Source organism: Schistocerca serialis, chromosome 12 (assembly GCF_023864345.2).
Source record: "Schistocerca serialis cubense isolate TAMUIC-IGC-003099 chromosome 12, iqSchSeri2.2, whole genome shotgun sequence".
NCBI classification, from domain to species: domain Eukaryota; kingdom Metazoa; phylum Arthropoda; class Insecta; order Orthoptera; family Acrididae; genus Schistocerca; species Schistocerca serialis.
In genome coordinates, this window is record NC_064649.1 from 22,657,609 (window position 1) to 22,681,616 (window position 24,008).

The window sequence follows — 24,008 nt, forward strand, 5'->3', positions numbered from 1 at the left end:
TCTCCCATCCACTTCACCTGGTCCTCCTCAACCCAATATGCCACTTTCCTGGATGTTGACCTCTACCTCTAGGGTGGCTCTACCCAACCTCTACCCACATTAAATCCACTAACCACCAGCATTATCTGCATTTATACAGCTATCATGGACTGGATCAACTAAACCATACACTTCACCATGGCTTTGGTTATCTGTCATCGTGTGTGTAAATCGGGGCATCCTACCCAAGATACTCCCATCCTCCTAAAGCGGTGTTCCATCACCCACCCAAATTATACATCATCTTAGTCCAGCCTAATGCCAATCCCACACCCAACCCCTTGCTGCAGAAATCACAGCCCCATGGAAGACCCAACCACCACACCAGCCCAAGCCCTGCACACAGCAGTTCTTACCCACCAGTGACAGGGTCACAGCAGCAGTGTCATTTACCAGCTCCCCTGAAAACATTACTCAGCTTTTTATATCGGTATGAAAACTGAATAGTTGTCCACTGGAATGAATGGCCACAGCCAAACTGTGACAAAGATTAAAACAGGACTCACCTTGCCACAACATACAATTGACCACATGCTTGATTTCAGTGGTTAACCCCAGGCCATCTGGATCCTTCCCTCTGCATCATCTACAACTACATGACTACTCTGCAGTTCACACATAAGTGCCTGGCAGAGGGTTTCTCGAACCACTTCCGCACTTTGTCTATTACTTTTCACTCTCAGACAGCATGTGGGGACACTGAACATGCAAGTGGTGCCGGTGGTGGTGGTTGCTCCCATGTATGTGGGTGTCAGTGAAATGTTTGCCTGTTTGGAGGGGAACATTGGAGATTGATATTTTGTAAAAACGACCTTGGAGTGAAAAATATCTTTGTATTAATGTCTCCTACCCCACCTCGTCTATCACATCTGTGACACACTGTCACCTATTTCGCGATAGTACAAAATGAGTTGCCCATATTTGGACTTGTTTTTTATGTCTTCTGTCAATCCACTGTGGTAAAGGTCCCATACTGCACAGCAATACTCTACTATAGTCCACTTGCAGGTCTGGGGGTTAGAATAGGCCCGAGATATTCCTGCCCGTCGTAAGAGGTGACTAAAAGGAGTCTTGCACATTTCGGCCTTTATGTGATGGTCCCCTGTAGGGTTTGACCTCCATTTTTCAAAATTTTCCCAAAGAACGAACCAATTGGGGAAGGGCACCTTACATGGTACATCATGTCCATCATGCACCGAGACATGTCGCATCCTTTATTGAGGTGGATCTGCATTTCTGCTCATTCTCCAACTGTTGGGCGAGGTCACCCTCCTGGGTGCATATTTTTCCATCAACTGTGCAGTATTGTTTTCTACGCATGATGATGATGATGATGATGATGATGATGATGATGGATTTGTTTGCTTGGTTGCACCTGATATCGAGCACGGTAGCCAATCCGTTGCGGTTGGACCACCATGTACCCTGTTGGTTGTAGACCCCTGACCACACAGGGATTGCTCTGCTGATGCCTGGGCCGTTAACTCCCCATCTGTGCCAAGGGGTAGATGCCCATCCCCCTGGGGCATCGGGACTCCTGGCAAAGGCCATCCTGCCAGGTGGCCTTTGGTGTGGCTGGGTGGCACATGTGGGGAGGGCCCCTGGTCGGAGTGGGTAGCATCAGGGCAGATGACAGGTGATGAATCATAGTTAGTCATCTCTTACTGGTCGTGAAACACCAGCAGTCTCCAAGTGATCACGAGCTCAATTCAATGCACAGAAGTACGACCCCAAATCGTTCCCCTCCCTGGCCACACCATGAGAGGAACATCAGCCTAAGGATGACAGCGGATCTTATTCGCTCCGGTACCTTCTATGTTCGAGAGCTGATGGGGAATCTTTGATGACGATGAAGCCACAGATTTTTGTTGAGCATTTAGAGGACAAGTTTGGGGAGGTGGAGGGCTTGTCCAAAATGAGATCTGGGTCAGTCTTGATCAAAAAAGCATCCTCTGCCCAGTCACGGGAATTACTCGCTTGTGACAAGCTGGGGGATGTTTCTGTAACCATCACACCCCATAAGAGCTTAAATATGGTCCACGGTATCATATTTCATTGAGACCTCCTTTTGCAGTCCGACGTTGAGCTGCGCCCCAATTTAGAGCGGCGAGGTGTACATTTCGTCCGGTGTGTCCACCGGGATCCAAAGGATAATCAGGTTGCCACTGGTGCCTTCATCTTGGCCTTTGAGGGTGATACATTGCCCGAGGTCAAGGTAATGGTCTACCGGTGTGATGTAAAGCCCTATACCCTCCCCCGATGTGGTGCTTTAAGTTCGGCCATATGTCTTCCCGCTGTACTTCCAGCGTCACATGCCGAGATTGTGGATGCCCATCAGATCCCAATACTCCATATGCCCCGCCTCCCATCTGTTTCAACTGCGGAGAGCATCATTCACCTTGGTCACCAGACTGCAGGATTCTCCAGAAAGAAAAAGATCCTGGACAGACTAACCTACACTGAGGCTAAGTGTGTGTATGACACAGTCTTCCGCTGCTGCTACAATAGTTGTGGCACCATCAGCTCTGCCATCGCAGGTCACCTCTGAGCCGGAAGACTACACCTGCCCCCTTGATGGTGGTAGGCATTTCCCTCCCTGTTGCTCCTGCACCACCTACTTTGGGAGCAACCCCCCCCCCCCCCACCACCACCACCACCACCACCACCACCACCAGGGACATCCATCCCCACTTCTAAGCCGGAGAAACATAAGTTTTCTTCGTCTCCTCTCGCGAGGAAGAGGTCCCTTGGGTCACTCCCTTTCCAGGTTTCTTCTATTGAGAAAGACAACACCTGCCAGTGGGTGAAGAGCCCAAAAGCAGCTAGCCGTAGGGCTTCACGCTCATCCTCAGTCCCAGAGACTGAGCCAGTGAAGTCCTCCCAGCCAGGGAAACCCAAGGAGCAGTGCGAGAAATAAAACCCTAAGACCAAGGAAATTGCAGTGGCACCCACACCACTGCTCCTACAAGCTCAGCGGCTGAGGATGGGGTGGATACTTTGGCGTCTGCTGACACCCTAGATCTCGTTAGACCCTCAGACACAATGTATATAGACTGCTCAGGCAATAAATCTGTAGCAGCAGGTGACTTTGAGACGTAAACTGCCTCATTGAATGTTCCATGACTTCCCAGTCTCATGATGTGATCCTCCAGTGGAATTGTGGCAGTTTTTTCCACCACCTGGCTGAGCTGTGGCAACTGTTAAGCTTTACACGTGCTATCTGCATTGCCCTCCAGGAAACCTGGTTCCCAGCAATGCAGACCCTGAATGTATTAGCTGCACTGATTGATCAACTCCCTAAACCTTTCCTACTTCTGGGAAATTTTAATGCCCATAACCCCTTTTGGGGTGGTACCATGCTTACTGGCCGAGGCAGAGATGTCGAAACTTTACTGTCGCAATTCAACCTCTGCCTCTTAAATACTGGGACCGCCACACATCTCAGTGTGGCTCATAGTAGTTACTCGGCCATTGATTTATCAATCTGCAGGACAGGACTTCTTCCATCTATCCAATGGAGAGCATATGGCGACCTGTGTGGTAGTGACCACTTCCTCATCTTCCTGTCACTGCCCCAGCATCAAGCACATGGACGTCTGCCTAGATGGGCTTTGAACGAGGTGGACTGGAGAACTTTCACATCTGCTGTAACCGCTGAATATCCCCATGTGGTAACATCGATGTGATGGTTGAGCAAGTAACTAGCACAGTTGTTCTGCTGCAGAAAATGTGATCCCTCTCTCTTTAGGGTGCCCAAGGCATAAGGCAGTCCCTTGGTGGTCGCCGGAAGTCGCTGAAGCAATTAAGGAGCGTCAGCGAGCTCTCCAGTGGCATAAGCGGCACCCTTCCCTGGAGCACTTCATAGCCTTTAAACGGCTCTGTGCCCGTGCTCGCTACCTTATCAAACAATGGGAGGAGGAGTGTTGGGAGAGATATGTCTCCAACATTGGGTGCCACACGTCACGTTCCCAAGTTGGGCCAAGATCAAACGTCTTTTCAGGTACCAGGCCCCAACAGCTGTCCCCGGTGTTACCATAAATGGCGATTTATGTACCGACGCAAACGCGATCCCGAGCACTTTGCTCGAGCCACTGCATCGGAGAATTACCACCCAGCCTTTCGCACACTCAAATGGCAGCTGGAACGGAACGCTCTCTCATTCACCACACACTGTAGTGAATCCTATAACATCTCATTTACAGAGTGGGAGCTCCTCAGTGCCCTTGCACATTGCCCTGACACAGCTCCTGGGCCTGATCGCATCCACAGCCAGATGCTAAAACATCTCTCATCTGACTACAAGTGACATCATCTTGTCATCTTCAACTGAATCTGGTGCGATGGCATCTTTCAATCGCAATGGCAGGAGAGCACCATCATTCTGGTGCTCAAACCCAGTAAAAGCCCGTTTGATGTGGATAGCTATCGACCCATCAGCCTCACCAATGTTCTTTGTAAGCTGCTGAAACGTATGGTATGTCGACAGTTGGTCTGAGTCCTGGAGTCAAGTGGCTTGCTGGCTCCGTGTCAGGGCGGCTTCCACCAGGGTCGCTCTACCATTGATAATCTTGTGTCCACGGAGTCTGCCATTTGAACAGCCTTCTCCAGACAGCAACACCTGATTGCCATCTTTTTTGACTTACGTAAAGCATACGACATGACCTGGCGACGACATATCCTTGCCACATTGTATGCGTGGGGTCTCTGGGGACCACCCCGATTTTTATCCAAAACTTCCTGTTTATCTGTACTTTCCGTGTCCAAGTTGGTGACTCCCATAGCTCCATCCATATCCAGGAGAATGGAGTCCTGCAGGGCTCTGTGTTGAGTATCTCTCTATTTTCAGTGGCCATTAACGGTCTAGCAGCAGCTGTCGGGGCCCTCCGTCTCACCTTCTCTGTATGCAGGTGACTTTCGCATTTCATACTGCTGCTCCAGTACTGTTGTTGCTGAGTGGTGCCTCCAGGGAGCCATCCACAAGGTGCAGTCGTGTGCTCTAGCCCACAGCTTCCAGTTTTCAGCCATGAAGTCGTGTCTCGTGCACTTTTGTCGGCGTCGTACAGTTCATCCGGAACCCACACTTTATCTTAATGATGATCTACTCTCTGTAGTGGACACACACACACATTCCTAGGACTGGTTTTCGACATTAGATTGGCTTGGCTCCCTTATCTTTGTCAGCTTAAGCGGAAGTGATGGCAACAGCTCAATGCCCTCCGTTGCCATAGTAACACCAATTGGGGTGCAGATCACTGCAAGCTGCTGCAGCTCTACAGTGCCCTTGTCCAATCCCGAATTGACTATGGGAGTGTGGTTTATGGTTCAACAGCGCCTTCAGCATTACATTTACTCGACTCGGTGCACCACTGTGGGGTTAGATTGGCGGCAGGAGCTTTTAGGACGAGTCCGGTGACAAGCATACTGGTGGAGGCTGGTGTCACTACACTGTAGATCAGACGTGCGCAGCTGCTCGCCAGTTATGCAGCACACATTCATAGTTCCCGTGCTCATCCGAATAACTGTCTGCTTTTCCGACCTGTGCCAGTCCATCTCCCGCATCGGCGGCCCAGATCAGGCTAAAGATTGCGATTCGCTTGTGGTCCCTTCTCTCCGAACTGGAGTCCTTCCCTTTACCACCTCTACTTGCGGTCTGTTCACGTACGCCGCCATGGTGTACACCTTGGCCGCAGCTTTCTCTGGACCTTTTGCATGGCCCGAAGGACTCGTTAACCCCACTGCTCTCTGCTCTCTCTTTTTGATTCTTGACGTGTTCTGGGGCTCTGATGTGGTTTACACTGACGGCTCGATGGCTAATGTTGAGCAGCACTCCTTGCTGGTTGGCTGCAGTGTTTTCACTGCATAGCTGGCGGCCGTATCTCGTGCTCTTGAGTACATCTGCTCATGCTCTGGCGATTCATTTCTCCTGTGTACTGATTCATTGAGCAGCCTACAATCAACCAGTGCTACCCTCGCCACCCTGTCGTAACATCCATTCAGGAGTCCATTAATGCCGTGGAACAGTCCCGCCGCTCCGTGGTGTTTGTGTGGACCCCAGGACACTTCGGAATCCCTGGCAACAATCTTGCCGACAGGCTGGCTAAGCAGGTGATGCGGAAACTGCTTCTGGAGATAGGCATCTCCCAAGCTGACCTGCATTCTGTCTTACACCACAGTGTTGTCTGGCTTTTGGAGACGGAATGGCATAACAGCACGCATAACAAAATGCGTGTCATTAAGGAGACTATGAATGTGTGGAAGTCTTCCATGCGGGCCTCTCGCAGGGAATCAGTTGTCCTCTGCCGGCTGCGCATTGGCCATACGTGGCTAACGCATGGATACCTACTCCGTTGAGAGGACCCACCTCAGTGTCGCTGTGGCTCCCAAATGACAGTCGTCCACCTCTTGTTGGACTGCCCACTTTTAGCTGCTCTGTGGCAGACTTCTAACTTTCCCAGCACCCCGTCTTTGGTGTTGGGTGACAATGCCTCCACAGCAGCTTTAGTTTTACGTTTTATCCGTGAGACTGAGTTTTGTGCTTATATGCAAGTTTTAGTGCATGTCCTTTGTCCCTCTGTCTTTTCCACCCTATTGCTTTTAGGGTGGAGGTTTTAATGTGTTGCAAAGTGGCTGGCTTTCCCTTCTTATTCTCGTGTTTGGCCAGTCACTGTAATCTGTTTTCATGTTTTACTATCTTCTGTTTCTAGCGTCTCTGTTTCCTTGTCCTCTTTTGTTCCTTTCAGTGTTCATTGCCGTCCTTTTGTTCTTGTGGCTTTTCCTCTCTTTCAGTTTTGTGCTGTATGTTTCATTCATTCTGTTCTCAAACTTGTGGCACTGTTTTATTAGGAACAGGGGACTGATGACCTCATAGTTTGGTCCCTTCTCGCGCCTTTAAACCAACCAACCAGAGCACTCGAAGACCATCGCCATTCACACTGTAGAAGTGTTGGGAGTAATGTGGCTAGTTGCGTGTACCGTGAAATGGGTGAGATGAATTTAATATATGATGAAGACAATTGCAATGTACAAGAAGCTGTGGGACTGTATCTTGTGATCTATCCTGACAAAAAGGTACTGTGCCACACATTATTTGCAACCCTGCATTGTGTGTGGGAAACAGGCTCATTCTGTGTGTGCAAGCTGGATGCTGATCACCAACAACATAATGGACAGTTGCAGTGGATGAAAGTATTCTCGATTGGGTGCAGTGTATGCTGTCAAAAAGTACACGAGGTGTATCCATGCCACTGATATCCTCAACCCTTCACCTGTTGCACTGTGTGTGATGAAAGGCTGCATCTATTTCATTCCCAATACATCCAGGCATTGCAATGGGGGGACTACAACAAGCACATGGGATTTGTGTGGTGGTTTCTGCAGAAATCCGCTGCACACTGAAGCTTCATAGCAAGTGTCCTCTTCACCAATTCTCTGTTCTCACTTAAGGGTGTTATGGACTTTCACAACCTGCATACATGGGCAATGTGAAAACACAGGCTACATGTACGCTTGCCTCTAAATTCAAATTGACCCTTAACGTGTCAGCTGGCATCGTCGGACACTATTTAATTGGGCTGTACATTCTCTTGGCCCATTTGACGGTCGCACATATCTCGTTTTTCTGTGAGAGATTCTGCCGGACATGCTGAATGGTGTATCTGTACCTATTTGTCGCTCCATTAAATTTCAGCACGATGGAGCCCTCGCGCATTTCAGCAGACGAGAGGGGGCACATCTGCAGGTAACCTTTCCTGGCCACTGCTTTGCTCGCAGGGGCAAGTTGTGTGGCCACCACGATCACCTGATCTGTCCCCAGTTGATATTTTTCCTGACTATCTGAAGGGCTTTGTGTATGAAACGTCTGATACTTTGCCAGAGGACCTAGTGGACAGGATTGGTGCGGTGTCAGGATATCTTAGATACACCAGGTATCTTTTAGAGGGTGTGTTGTTCAATGCAGTATCGATATCGGGCATATCTCGATGCATCTGGACGGAACTTTGAGCATCTCCTATATTGGATGTCCATTTGTAACATGTGATTTATTACTGATCCTTGGTGTATGCCCTGTCAGTTTATAAAAGTTTCTGAATCGCCCTGTTATGTAACATATGCCAAATTTCCAAGTCATTGTGTCACTTTGTATCTAAATATATCTGACATGTCTAGTGATCAAAATTCAACTTAGTAATGAATGAACAAATGATTTTCCTGACCTTGTTTTTTCAGGTATTAATGACTCATCTTCTCTGAAATGTCCAAAACACCTCCAAGTAGTGATGGCATGGCAAAATTAAATGTGCAGACAGCAAGTATGTCTACTAAGGTGCAATTGCACTTTTTATGTGCCCTATTTCATGGATTTTACCCGCAAATCGTAGCATCCATGAACAGTAGGATGCGCCCTCCTACTGCTAAGCTACTTACACTTTTACACAATCACCTTCTTTCTAAAATAAAGGAATTTGTGAAACATGTAACTCGGGACAAGGTAAAGGTTAAAAATCACAAGAATGAGGGTCACATAGACACTGCATAGGTTTTCGTTGTGTGTACTTCTCCATATTTACACGGAGTTGGCACTTTTAAGTATCCCTATTTTACTAGGTTGTCCTCAGATTTGCCAACGCCCATTTGTAATGTATTCAGTGATCCCAATGTAGTCCAATCCAAATCTTGTCCAGCAAATAAGCTTTCTGTTGACTATACCCCAGCTTGAAGATGACTATTTTGGATGCCCAAAGTTTTTGTCTGGATTTATTAGCTGATTGAATTTACTGTAGATGTTGACTGTAAAAGCCTCGTCATAGACTTCAACCTAGGTGTGTGGCATTGTGATGCGGTGAGTGAAACTCATTTTCTTAGTCTTTCTTCCTATTGGCATTTGTGGCTACTTGCCAGTGTACGTCACGAGTAGAAATGCCTGCTGTGCAGTACAATTTATGAACGGGAACTGGTTCCAGGTATCCAGTAATTAGCATTGAGGTTTCATTAATGTTTGTCTTTGCTTTTCTCATGTGGGTGGACTTGTGCCACACTGGGCAGGCATATTCACCAAACAAGAAAGTGTCATGGATGAAGTAGGCCTACAGATCATCTGATAGTAACCAGGGTGACTACGGTCAGTGTTTCCAGATGGTGATGTTTTAGGCTGCCATCTTAGGTTTGTGTTAAAACAGTGTTGCCAGTGAGCGAGGGGTCTGCCTAAGGTAACTCTGCTTCTTTCTGCCCATGTGTTTCATGGATGAGACTTGCATACCTAAGTTTTGTGTGGGTTTAGCTTCAGCTAGTTCCTGTTATAGTAATCAGGAAATGTTCTGAGAGCAGCACCTGTTCTGCTTCTTCAGTCATCTACCCATACTGTCAAAGCAAGGTTGTCTGAACATAAAGAACTTTCGCAAGAATTAGGTCTCGGCTGATCCTTTGTGTAAATGCAGAAGAGCAGTGGTGACTGTACTCCCTTGGGGTTGACCTTTTCTTTGTTTTCTCCAACAGTGACTGCCCCTTCCTTCTGCAACTAGTTTATACAGTGGTGTGAATATAAATTAACAGAAATGTAATTATCTAAAAATGTGTTATGTAAATGAAAATGACACAGTATTCACATTATGTACTTTTGTTTGTTTTGGTTTACAAATTTAACTGTTGTTGATGGTTTGACAGATAGCTGGGTGCATGTAGGCAGGGAAATGAAAACAATTTTTCAAAATATAACTGAATGGATAAAAATCCAATCACGAAGTGGTGGCAAGAGGAAACACACACAAAAGTTATGGAAATAAGCAAGTTTTCAGAGCCAGTGGCTCCTTCTCCTAGCAGAAGGGTTGTTGAATGGAAAGCAAGAGGGATGAAGGAAAAGGCTAGTGAGGTTTGGGAAGTGGTGAGAGTTAGGGAAAAGTCGCCTATAAAAGTGTGTGTGTGTGTGTGTGTGTGTGTGTGTGTGTGTGTGTGTGTGTGTGTGTGTGTGTGTGAAGTGCCACAAAATGCTACAGGTAATTTATTTCCTTGTTGATATGACCAACACCTGATTAACACACATTTATAGCATGTTTGCATGCAATATTAAAATTATATCCATATGGGAGTATGGGAGTTTGCTTTTCGTGGGTACCAGTCACCTCTTTTATAGTTTTGCTCTTGTCTGGCCAGAGTGCATACTGTAGGTTTCTACTGAATGTTGAAGAATGTATCTTAAAAAGGCTCACAATTGGTACAATTTGTTTTGTAAGTCTAAAAAATGGAATTCAGTGAAAAAAAGGGCGTGGTTGCAAGATGTGTGCGTGAAAACTTCTTTCGCATGTTCATTGGCAGAATAACCTAAAACAATTAATAATCAGTTTTTGCTTAAAAAAGGAGAAATCAGGTGCTGCATAAAGGGAACTGTGCATACAAAAAAAGGCGGCGGTACTGGTTACTCTGACAAAAGAAAACGCATTTTGCCAAAACATAAATTTAACAATATACATTGGGTTTATAAGAACTGAAGAATGACTGCTTGAATCTGGTTTGAAAGTTTCTAAAATGGGTAACGTTTAAATTGGCTGCACTTTTAAGACTTCCAAAGTTCTTGAAAAAATGTTTTATTTCTTTCCAGATACTGAAGATGGATCTCAGAGTCCTCAAGTTAACTGTAAATGTTATTGCAACTAACATAATTCATTTTTATTCAGTAAACTGTAACAATATTGCATAAAATTAGCTACAGTGATCCGCTTTTAAAAGAACTAATGTGCACGCCAGCACACATTTGTATACATATATCGCAAGAAAATGTACAAATAAGACAGAAGCGTTCCTGCTCTCCACTGCTGTAATGAAGAGAGCCAGCAAAATGGTAAAGTAACAATAGTTCATTTGAGTTTTGAGGAATTTTTAATATTTTTATCTGTGAACTGTAGACAAAATCATTCCAGTTTCAGGAATGAAGGATTGTAGTTTGTTGTTGTGCTCACACCTGTAATGTATTGGAATAGATAGATACATTTAAATAGAGTAGTACTTTCACAGGAATGTGAAATGCCTAGCGCCATGTGAACTGAACACTTTCAACTGGCATGTCTTTCTGCCTTCTGCTGTTAAGTGTAATCCACCTATCGTGGCATTCTTTTGTATAGTTAAGAGATTTATGACATTGTTTTTATTCTTGTATAATTATTATTTAGGATTATAAGACAGAGTATATGTTGTGGTTTCTACACATTCTGCAGTGTTCTCTGATGAATTTTTATGTATTGTGGTTCCTGTGCAAAGGAATTGTGAACTGTTGTTGCAGACAGTGATTGGAAGAGATATATTGTTTGTATGTCACAAATGTAAAACTGCCCTTTTTTAATTAATGTGAAATGTATGTGAATATAGTCATCTTATGGTGATACTCTATAGATTAATCCTTTTTATAAATTCATGTTTTTTATGTTGCATACTGCACACATTTTATGCAGCAGTCATATGAAATATGTGCGCCATGATGTGTTAGTTTCATCTTTGGACACTGTGTATAAATTTCCAAACGTATTTTTGAAAAAGAATATTTTTGGAAATCAGTAGATGTAGGAGCTGGTCATAATTGAATATAATGCATGATTTTTTTGATAAGAGAGGGGTTCTCTTTGGTTCTATTGTCTACCACAGGCATGGGCAAACTATGGTGATTTACATACTGTCTTTAGCTCTTGGGCTGCCTTTCCATATGAAATGACACCACCACTCCTAAGAGCTAAGATCAGAACTACAGTGTCCACAATGTTAAAGCGCATCAGGTAACACTGATGGGACTGGCACTCTTTTCCCGACATTCCACTCTTAGAAATTAAGCCTCAAAACACTCTCTTTGGAGAGTACATACAGTTTATATTCATCCTATCTTCAAACATATAAACTATATTCACCCCATCTTCAAACACCTACCCCCATGAACCATTGACCTTGCCGTTGGTAGCAGTCTGGTCCCTTTAATCCCACAAACCAACCAGCCTTGCCGTTGGTGGGGAGGCTTGCGTTCCTCAGCGATACAGATGGCCGTACCGTTGGTGCAACCACAACGGAGGGGTATCTGTTGAGAGGCCAGACAAACGTGTGGTTCCTGAAGAGGGGCAGCAGCCTTTTCAGTAGTTGCAGGAGCAACAGTCTGGATGATTGACTGATCTGGCCCTGCAACACTAACCAAAACGGCCTTGCTGTGCTGGTACTGCGAACGGCTGAAAGCAAGGGGAAACTGCAGCCGTAATTTTTCCCGAGGGCATGCAGTTCTACTGTATGGTTAATGATGATGGCGTCCTCTTGGGTAAAATATTACGGAGGTAAAATAGTCCCCATTCGGATCTCCAGGAGGGGACTACTCAGGAGGACGTCGTTATGAGGAGAAAGAAAACTGGCGTTCTACGGATCAGAGTGTGGAATTTCAGATCCCTTAATCGGGCAGGTAGGTTAGAAAATTTAAAAAGGGAAATGGATAGGTTAAAGTTAGATATAGTGGAAATTAGTGAAGTTCAGTGGCAGGAAGAACAAGACTTTTGGCCAGGCGAATACAGGGTCATAAATACAAAATCAAATAGGGGTAATGCAGGGGTAGGTTTAATAATGAAGAAAAAATAGGAGTGTGGGTAAGCTACTACCAACAGCATAGTGAACGCATTGTGGTCAAGATACACGAAGCCCATGCCTACTACAGTAGTAAAAGTTTGTATGCCAACTAGCTCTGCAGATGAAGAAATTGATGAAATGTATGATGAGATAAAAGAAATTATTCAGATTGTGAAGGGAGACGAAAATTTAATAGTCATGGGTGACTGGAATTCGAGTGTAGGAAATGGGAGAGAAGGAAACATAGTAGGTGAATATGGATTGGGGGACAGAAATGAAAGAGGAAGCCGCCTGGTCGAATTTTGCACAGAGCACAACATAATTATAACTAACACTTGGTTTAAGAATCATGAAAGAAGGTTGTATACATGGAAGAACCCTGGAGATAACTAAAAGGTATCAGATAGATTATATAATGGTAAGACAGAGATTTAGGAACCAGGTTTTAAATTGTAAGACATTTCCAGGGGTAGATGTGGACTCTGACCACAATCTGTTGGTTATGAACTGTAGGTTAAAACTGAAGTAACTGCAAAAAGGTGGGAATTTAAGGAGATGGGACCTGGATAAACTGACTAAACCAGAGGTTGTACAGTGTTTCAGGGAGAGCATAAGGGAACAATTGACAGGAATGGGGGAAAGAAATACAGTAGAAGAAGAATGGGTAGCTCTGAGGGATGAAGTAGTGAAGGCAGCAGAGGATCAAGTAGGCAAAAAGAGGGCTAGTAGAAATCCTTGGGTAACAGAAGAAATATTGGATTTAATTGATGAAAGGAGAAAATATAAAACACAGTAAATGAAGCAGGCAAAAAGGAATACAAACGTCTCAAAAATGAGATTGACAGGGAGTGCAAGATGGCAAAGCAGGAATGGCTAGAGGACAAATGTAAGGATGCAGAGGCTTACCTCACTAGGGGTAAGATAGATACTGCATACAGGAAAATTAGAGACCTTTGGAGAAAAGAGAACCACTTGCATGAATTATCAAGAGCTCAGATGGAAACCCAGTTTTAAGCAAAGAAGGGAAAGCAGAAAGGTGGAAGGAGTATGTAGAGTGTTTATACAAGGACGATGTACTTCAGGCCAACATTATGGAAATGGAAGAGGATGTAGATGACAATGAAATGGGAGATAAGATATTGCGTGAAGAGTTTGACAGAGCACTGAAAGACCTGAGTCGAAACAAGGCCCCGGGAGTAGACAACATTCCATTAGAACTACTTACGGCCTTGGGAGAGCCAGTCACGACAAAACTCTACCATCTGGTGAGCAAGATGTATGAGACAGGCGAAATACCCTCAGACTTCAAGAATAATATAATAATTCCAATCCCAAGGAAAGCAGGTGTGGCCAGATGTGAAAATTACTGAACTATCAGTTTAATAAGTCACAGCTGCAAAATACTAACGTGAGTTCTTTACAGACGAATGGAAAAACTGGTAGAAGCGAAGATCAGTTTGCATTCCGCAGAAATGTTGGAACACGTGAGGCAATACTGACCCTACAACTTATCTTAGAAAATAGATTAAGGAAAGGCAAACCTACGTTTCTAGCATTTGTAGACTTAGAGAAAGCTTTTGACAATGCTGACTGGAATACTCTTTCAAATTTTGAAGGTGGCAGGAGTAAAATACAGGGAGCGAAAGGCTATTTACAATTTGTACAGAAACCAGATGGCAGTTATGAGTGTTGACGGACATGGAAGGGAAGCAGTGGTTGGGGAGGAAATGAAACAGGGTTGTAGCCTGTCCCCGATGTTATTCAACCTGTATATTGAACAAGCAGTAAAGGAAACAAAAGAAAAATTCGAAGTAGGTATTAAAGTCCATGGAGAAGAAATAAAAACTTTGAGGTTCGCTGATGACATTGTAATTCTGTCAGAGACAGAAAAGGACTTGGAAGAGCAGTTGAACGGAATGGGCAGTGTCTTGAAAGGAAGATATAAGATGAACATCAACAAAAGTAAAATGAGGATAATGGAATGTAGTCGAATTCAGTCGGGTGATGCTGAGGGAATTAGATTAGGAAATGAGACACTTAAAGTAGTAAAGGAGTTTTGCTATTTTGGGTTTGGGAGCAAAATAACTGATGATGGTTGAAGTAGAGAGGATATAAAGTGTAGACTGGCAATGGGAAGAGAAGCGTTTCTGAATAAGAGAAGTTTGTTAACATAGACTATAGATTTAAGTGTCAGGAAGTCGTTTCTGAAAGTATTTGTATGGAGTGTAGCCATGTGTGGAAGTGAAATGTGGATGATAAATAGCTTAGACAGGAAGAGAATAGAAGCTTTTGAAATGTGCTGCTACAGAATAATGCTGAAGATCAGATGGGTAACTCACATAACTAATGAGGAGGTATTGAATAGATTTGGGGAGAAGAGGAGCTTGTGGCTCAACTTGACTAGAAGAAGGGATTGGTTGGTAGGACATGTCCTGAGACATCGAGGGATCACCATTTTAGTATTGGAGGGTAAAAATTGTAGAGGGAGACCAAGAGATGAATACACTAAGCAGATTCAGAAGGATGTAGGCTGCAGTAGGTACTGGGAGATGAAGAGGCTTGCACAGGATAGAGTAGCATGGAAAGCTGCATCAAACCAGTCTCAGCACTGAAGACAACAAAAACAACAACATAATCTTCAAACATTGTCATTTATTTTGAAGTCATGAACACTGTTTGTTTACTTGCTATGCTTTACAGTTCTGCAACACTATTAGTAAAGAAACCATGTTCATGACACACAAATTAATGTAATCATCTGAAGGTAGGATGCCAGGCGTCTTGAAATATCGTGAAAAAAACAACCCATAAAAGCACTTGCTTGCAGCTAATGCATTATAAATTATCTTCAGTTTCAGCAGATGCATTTTTCTAATGTTTCCACAGTGAATAAGAATTCTTTATTGATGTTAATGTAAGAAAGATAGAAAAATTAATTGAATTACGGTGAAGATAGACAATTCCAGTTGACAAGCAATCAAGTAACTACACAGTTTTTGGCTACAGACAGCTCATTTGAGTGTCTGAAATTTAGTATTTAAATTCACAAACAATATTGGTAAGCATTTTTTAAGTATTTGTCAAAAGACACTTACGTTGACTGATTGTGTGGTCATGTTTTGTTCCGGTAAATAAAGATACAGTTAGTGCCTCCACCACCACCACAAATTTCTTATGCGGGCCAGATTGAAACCAATTGAGTGCCAGGCCCAGGCGCCTGGTTGCTCACCTGTGGTCTACCATCTACCATATGTTACTTCATATTTCAGCCACTTTCTGTGAAAATGGTTATTCCCAGTAAACCACAACCACATAGCAGATGTAAAATACAGGGAGCAAAATGCTATTTACAACTCGTACAGCAACCAGAGGGGAGTTAGGTATCGACGGGCCTGAAAGTGAAGCAGTGGTTGAGGAGAGACACAGGGTGTTCTAGCCTATCCCCAGTGTTCAATTTGTACATTGAGAAAACAGTAAAGGAAACCAAAGTAGAGTCCGGAATACAAATTAAAGTTCAGGGAGAAGAAATAAAAACTTTGAGATATACTGATGGCATTGTAATTCTGTCGGACAGCAAAGCACTTGGAAGAGCCATTGAACAGAATTAGCAGTCTCTTGGAAGGAAGATATAAGATGAACATCAACAAAAGCAAGACAAGGATAATGGAATGTAGACAAATCAAATCGGGTGATGCTGGGGAAATTAGATTAGGAAATAAGACATTTAAAGTAGTAAATGAATTTTGCTATCTGAGTAGCAAAATAACTAATGACAGCTGAAATAGTGTATAAAATGTAGACTGGCAATGGGAAGAGAAATCTTCCTGAAGAAGAGAAATCTTCCTGAAGAAGAGAAATCTTCCTGAAGAAGAGAAAATTGTTAACATCTACTGTAGATTTGAGTGATAGGTAATATTTTCAGAAGCTATTTGTTTGGACTGTAGCCATGTACAGAAGTGAAATGTGGACAATAAACAGGTTAGACAAGAAGACACTAGACGCTTTTGAAATGTGATGCTACAGGAGAATGCTGAAGATTAAATGAGTAGATCGCATAGCTAATGAGGAGGTATTGAATAGAACTGGAGTGACAAGAAATTTCATAACAACTTGACCAAAAGAAGGGATTAGTTGATAAGAAACATTCTGAGGCACTAAGGGATGTATCCTCTGTGCCTTACTTATGATGTAATTGCTCAAAGCCAATGAGCAATTACAACATAAGTAGGCCACAGAGGATACGTGACTAACATTTGAAGCATAAGTGAATCTTCAGGAACAAAGCAATGTAGCACAACGAACGGAGATTGTAGATATACATCTCGTAAACCCATACGTGTGACATTGTTATAATGTAATGAAATAAAGAAATATAGCTCAGAGAACAGAGGTTGTACATAAATCTATAATTGTAAAAGAATAATGTGTTTAAAAAATCTGATTTATCAGTCTGTAATAAAATTAAAAGGACAGATGCAGGTATTATGGGGCTTTTGGCAGGTGCAACCTGAAACAGAGCTACAAGCATTACCACAAAAGAAAATACTATAATATCATGAAAACGTATTAAGCAACACGAGCACTTTGACAACGGAACATTGGTATCCTGTTCTTCAATTGAGGAGGAGGATACCAATGTTACTCATGAAGGAAAAAGTGACCAACCAGACATTGGTATATAGGTGAACTGAAGAACACGGTACTAGTATTACTGTCCTGTAATAACAACTAAATGAAGAAACCCCCTCTCACAAATCCCTATATGATAAAAACCCATCAAATGTAATCATAGACCTCTTAGCAACATGCTTCTGAATTAATTTGACCAACACTTTCCTTGTTTGATTATAAACCAACTTGAAAAGAACTTCAGAACTTCTTGTCTCCAAAATAACAGCCCTGGAAACCCATAATTCCAGTGCAGGCTTCCCCCTCCAGTACTTGCTTTCCCAAAAGCAGACCCATCAGTTTCTACAATAGTATGCCTAGATCCCTCCCCCCCCCCCCCCCCCCACTTTAAATGCTCCCTCCAAACGTCTTGACAAAACAAATACCAATCAGTTATGGTACGCTCACTTACCCAACATCCGTGCACCCATGCAAGCACACAGGATACCTCATACACTTAGAATAATTAACTTCATAATGTCACTCAAAATCACCTTAGATTGTTCAAACCACATTCCTCCTCTAATTGAACATGACAAATTGCCCTTGATACACCTGCACACAGCTATGAAACACTCATTAATCGTATATTTTGGTCACATTTGTGGTGCTGAATAAATTCAGCAGTTAATACTCCCATTTGTAAAAAAAAAAAGTTTACGTGCATAACATCAGTTGTCATCCTTATTTGCTCAGATAAATCTATACCTACAAACAAACAACAAACTTCTCAAAATTGCCCAGAATGAAACTAACTCTACCCAAATATCTAAAAATTGTTCAGAATGAAATTTAAGCTTTATAAATGATTACGTAATAGACTACAAACACTATCGGATCAAATGATGACCGGTAAATTAAAATGCATACAGAATCTTTAAAACAATGAAACTCGTTTACAATGTCTTTCTTTTAATGTTACATTCATTGATATAAATTTAAGAGTTGATGCTTCATTTCCAAAGATAACCAAATTTATTATTTATGGCTCAGAAATAAACAAATTATCATCTATGACTTAAATATGATGTCATTGGTTGAAGTTGACGTGTTATATCCCATTCTTCAGTTGACTCAGGAGACCGAGAAATGAATATAGTAAACAAGATGCAGAAGAATGTAGGTTGCAATAGTTGTTCAGAGATGAGGCTTGCACAGGATAGAGTAACATAGCATGGGGAGCTTCATCAAACCAGTTTTTGGACTGAAAACATCACCCCCACATACCTTCTCGACTAAGATGCGCTTTCGTAGGGGATGGCTGAAGACTTGTCTTGTGACATGCTGTGTTGGCACTACAATAGAGATGGTGAGGAATTTCTTAACTGGTTATTAACAGACATGCTGCAGAGATGTAGTACAGAGATGACTTTCATTCATTACAACAATGTATCTGCCTCTTGGCTGGAGTGCTCTTATTCATGGATGAAAGGTTTAAATTGGTCATATAGTACACTTGATCCTAAAGATACCATCATAGGGTGGACACTTCCACTTTTTTTATCTATGAAATAATCATCTCCATTCATTTGAAAGTACATTGATCTTGTGGAATAATCAATTTTTTAAAAAAATAGTGCCAGGGATTATTGAATCTTTTATTTCTCACTCCGTTGCATGGAATTTTTGATTTTTGCTTTGTGTAATGTTTCATGTATAATAGAAATTTCATGAAGAGTACCCATACCATAAGAATGTCATTCTGGATCTGCCAGCAGATATGGATGTACAAAAGATTTTGTCAGTTACAGACAGTAATTGCAACAGTGTGTCCCTGTGTTGTGATTTGTTAAAAATGTGTTACGTGAAGCTATCTCATTGGTATTTCACAAATTTTCCGTAGAAAGGCTGTTGCGATTGCATTGTGCGGCACATGCCATGTGCTGATCGGCCCTGTTCCTCTACATTTGAGCCTTGTTCTGTTACATGCCCACAGCCTTTCCCCTTATATACTACACATTTAAATAGCTTAAATGACACTACAAGGAAAGGATCTACTGATTACTAAGATGTGACAGTACATGCATTCACGAACAGACTCCTCCTATTTGAATGGCAGTTTGTGTGTTACAGGACTCCAGTCACCACAATTACCTCTGACCACATTTTGTGGTGTACTGCCAAAACATTCTATCCATTTGCCACAGTTCTGAGGCAAAGTTTCAGGTCTTCCATAGCCTATATTGTGAAGTGACTCTGGTATTGTCTGGTATTTGTGAAGTAAAATTGTAAGTGGTCAGTTTGAGATTTCATTCTCCTCAAGGGCAGCTATTTCAGTAGCACAACTTACCAAAATGTTATATGTAGAAGTATTTCCCAAGGTACACAGAAGTTCAGCTGACATTCTGTTAATGTCATTTATTTGTGAACAGTGTTTCCCTCCCATGAAAGAACAAAAACTCAGGTAGCTCCCTGCTTCATTGTGTCACTGATGAGACTCTGCAGCTTGTGGCAACACAGCCTGACATGAAATATTTCACTGCTTTTTAATGAAGAGTCATGTTCCACAAGATAAAATGGTATTAATTTACATTAATTTATTCACATCTCTATTTTCATTACTATTTTTACTTGAATAGGCAGTTGCATATCAGGCACGTTTTTCTTAACCATCACCATTTAAGTGGTGCTCCTTCATCACTCTGTGCTCACTGCACTTAACTTTTGACAGTCTGCCGTTTCCTGGCGGAATGCCCTATTTTTAGGTACGTATGTTCTCGTTTATGTTTGCCATGTGAATTATTGGCCATTTTAGCAAGCGACACATGGGCTGTTCAGCCATATTTTACTTTTTATCTGTCATAGCAATATGGTGAAGGACATTAAATTTTTGGTTCAGGGCCTCAGTTTCTCTATGGCGTGTTTTATAGATCTTTCTCCAAATCCCTGTTTTTTAGGTGTCTTCGTTTCCATAGTTTGAGATTCATGTGTAGTTCTTTGGAATACCTCTTTGTCTCTGTGTTCTACAGTTCTGACATGGGTGAATATGATCCTAGTTGTTTTTGCTCCATAAAACAAAACAGTATCTTTACATTTTCATTAGTTTTGATATTCTGATGAATTTAGTAGGTGGTAGATGACACAATTGTGTGCAAAAAGTCTGAGGCTGCTTCTCAGATTCTCTTAAATGATTTTATATAGATTAAGAAAAGCAGATGGCCTAGAACACTTACTTGGGGATGTTAAATATCACTTCTGTTTTAATCAATGACTGTCAGATAATATACAGTGTGGTCTTTCTGAGAGGAAATCATGGATCCTATTGTGCAGTTTAGACCATCTGAAAAATGGTGGTTACATTCCAATTTTAAAAGAAAGGTGAAACAAAAGCCAAACAATTATGGACCCATACAAATAGTTCCCATTATATCAAAAGTCATAGAAAACAGTACATGTGTGCAAATTTACAATTATTTTGAAAGTAACAAATTACAGAGTAGTAGACAGGTTGGCTTTCAGTCTCTACTATCAACAAGAAAAACAATAGTGTCTCTTCAATAACATATGTGAAGGATCTGAGAACAATACTCATGTGTGCATCACCATTAGATGGAAACAAAGCCTTTGATTCTGTCACACATAATATAATGATTAAAGAGCTAGAACATTATGGTGTTGTAGATAAGCCATTACAACTGTTTAAGTCATACTTAAGCAACAGGATACAATTAGTAAAGGCAAACAGCCAGGTGTGAACACTGATGAAAATGGAGGAATCCCAGAAGGCTCAGTATTTGGACCTTTCTTGTTCATTGTGTACATCAGTGACTATCAAATTATGTGCCTCATGTCGGTGTACTATATGCTGATGACATGACACTAATTACAGATGAGAAAATCTGTAGGATTTCTTAGACTACAACAAAGCAGAGCAGTGACTGGTGCAGGGCCAATCTTTTATCTGCAAATAAAATAAAAATTGAGGAAATTTGCTTCACCTTAGACATTCAAACAAGAAACAAGAAATGTCAAATTGCTGGGACTGCATTTAGATCAAAAACTTACATGGGATAAGCATACAACTTATCTATGCAGCAAATTTACTCGTACTCTCTTCTCACTGCACAAGCTGACACACATTATTAATAAAAAATTATTAAATTAATTTCCTCATACTTCGCTTTTTCAGTCACAACTACAGTATGAAGTACTGCTTTGGGGTAACTCATGAGATTAAAGTACCATCTTCAAGTGGCAGAAGAAAGCAATTAGTTGTGCATTAGGTTGAGTAGCAAGACAAAGCTGAAAAAATCTCGTTAAAGGACCTAAAACACTGCCTAGTATGTATACCTAAATCTGTTTAATATATACTAAAGAAAACAAGAAATTTTAACTTGATCCCAAGTTCATCTCCATAACATTCAAAATGATAGTAACAGACATCTTCCATGCTCAAGACTGACATAAACACACAAGAGCCATAAGTACCTATGTTTGAAATTCTGTAACAAACCCCTAAAGACAGTGAGCGATCTACCAATGACTAGTTTTAAGCCTATCATAAAAGTTTGATTCAAATGTATGCCATACTACTCAATTGAGGAGTTTCTAAACTGTGACACACATGAGATATGCAATAAGCAGTTAATGCCTTCATTATGAAGTATGCCTATGTATGTGTGTGACGGTAATGTATAAGCATTTACATTTTCTTCATGACACTCAAATTAAAAAATATTTATGTATTGTATTTGTGATTATTATTATTATTATTATTATTATTATTATTATCTTTCTTGTCTCAGACGTTACGTCCGGTTAAAAATGGAGTGACGCGGAACTTGATCAAGCGTGACTTCCTTTTAACTGTGTGGTATATGTTGCATTGCATTTAGGAACTTTCGGGTAATTGAACAAGTGTCAATAATTACAGATTTCTGTAGTTGTATATATAAATTTGGATGTAGCTGTATTGCATTGATGTACTGGTGGATATTGTGTGGTATGACTCCTGTAGTTGATAGTATAATTGGTATGATGTCAACTTTATCCTGATGCCACATGTCTTTGACTTCCTCAGCCAGTTGGATGTATTTTTCAATTTTTTCTCCTGTTTTCTTTTGTATATTGTATTGGGTATGGATATTTCGATTAGTTGTGTTAATTTCTTCTTTTTATTGGTGAGTATGATGTCAGGTTTGTTATGTGGCGTTGTTTTATCTGTTATAATGGTTCTGTTCCAGTATAATTTGTATTCATCATTCTCCAGTACATTTTGTGGTGTATACATGTATGTAGGAACGTGTTGTTTTAAAAGTTTATGTTGTAAGGCAAGCTGTTGATGTATTATTTTTGCTACATTGTCATGTCTTCTGGGGTATTCTGTATTTGCTAGTATTGTACATCTGCTTGTGATGTGATCTACTGTTTCTATTTGTTGTTTACAAAGTCTGCATTTATCTGTTGTGGTATTGGGATCTTTAATAATATGCTTGCTGTGATACCTGGTGTTTATTGTTTGATCCCGTATTGCAATCATGAATCCTTCTGTCTCACTGTATATATTGCCTTTTCTTAGCCATGTGTTGGATGCGTCTTGATCGATGTGTGGCTGTGTTAGATGATACGGGTGCTTGCCATGAAGTGCTTTCTTTTTCCAATTTACTTTCTTCGTATCTGTTGATGTTATGTGATCTAAAGGGTTGTAGAAGTGGTTATGAAATTGCAGTGGTGTAGCCGATGTATTTATATGAGTGATTGCCTTGTGTATTTTGCTAGTTTCTGCTCGTTCTAGAAAGAATTTTCTTAAATTGTCTACCTGTCCATAATGTAGGTTTTTTATGTCGATAAATCCCCTTCCTCCTTCCTTTCTGCTTAATGTGAATCTTTCTGTTGCTGAATGTATGTGATGTATTCTATATTTGTGGCATTGTGATCGTGTAAGTGTATTGAGTGCTTCTAGGTCTGTGTTACTCCATTTCACTACTCCAAATGAGTAGGTCAATATTGGTATGGCATAAGTATTTATAGCTTTTGTCTTGTTTTCTGCTGTCAATTCTATTTTCAGTATTTTTGTTAGTCTTTGTCTATATTTTTCTTTTAGTTCTTCTTTAATATTTGTATTATCTATTCCTATTTTTTGTCTGTATCCTAGATATTTATAGGCATCCGTTTTTTCCATCGCTTCTATGCAGTCGCTGTGGTTATCCAATATGTAATCTTCTTGTTTAGTGTGTTTTCCCTTGACTATGCTATTTTTCTTACATTTGTCTGTTCCAAAAGCCATACTTATATCATTGCTGAATCCTTCTGTTATCTTTAGTAATTGGCTGAGTTGTTGATTTGTTGCTGCCAGTAGTTTTAGATCATCCATGTATAGCAAATGTGTGATTTTGTGTGGGTATGTTCCAGTAATATTGTATCCATAATTTGTATTATTTAGCATGTTGGATAGTGGGTTCAGAGCAAGGCAGAACCAGAAAGGACTTAATGAGTCTCCTTGGTATATTCCACGCTTAATCTGTATTGTCTGTGATGTGATATTATTTGAATTTGTTTGGATATTAAGTGTGGTTTCCCAATTTTTCATTACTATGTTTAGGAACTGTATCAATTTAGGATCTACTTTGTATATTTCCAATATTTGTAGTAACCATGAGTGGGGTACACTATCAAAAGCTTTTTGGTAATCAATGTATGCGTAGTGTAGCGACCTTTGTTTAGTTTTAGCTTGATATGTCACCTCTGCATCTATTATCAGTTGCTCTTTACATCCTCGTGCT

The 24,008-nt window shown here is 41.4% G+C and overlaps 1 protein-coding gene across 1 annotated transcript in view; it reads left to right on the forward strand.

The window, feature by feature from the left end:
* LOC126428052 (uncharacterized) overlaps nt 1–11,378 on the forward strand; it is a 73,952-nt gene extending 62,574 nt beyond the window's left edge. Inside the window, exon 10 of the mRNA XM_050089929.1 lies at nt 10,631–11,378. The gene's annotated coding sequence lies outside the window, so the exon portion shown is untranslated. The remainder of the gene's footprint in view (nt 1–10,630) is intronic.
* Nucleotides 11,379–24,008: the final 12,630 nt, after the last annotated feature.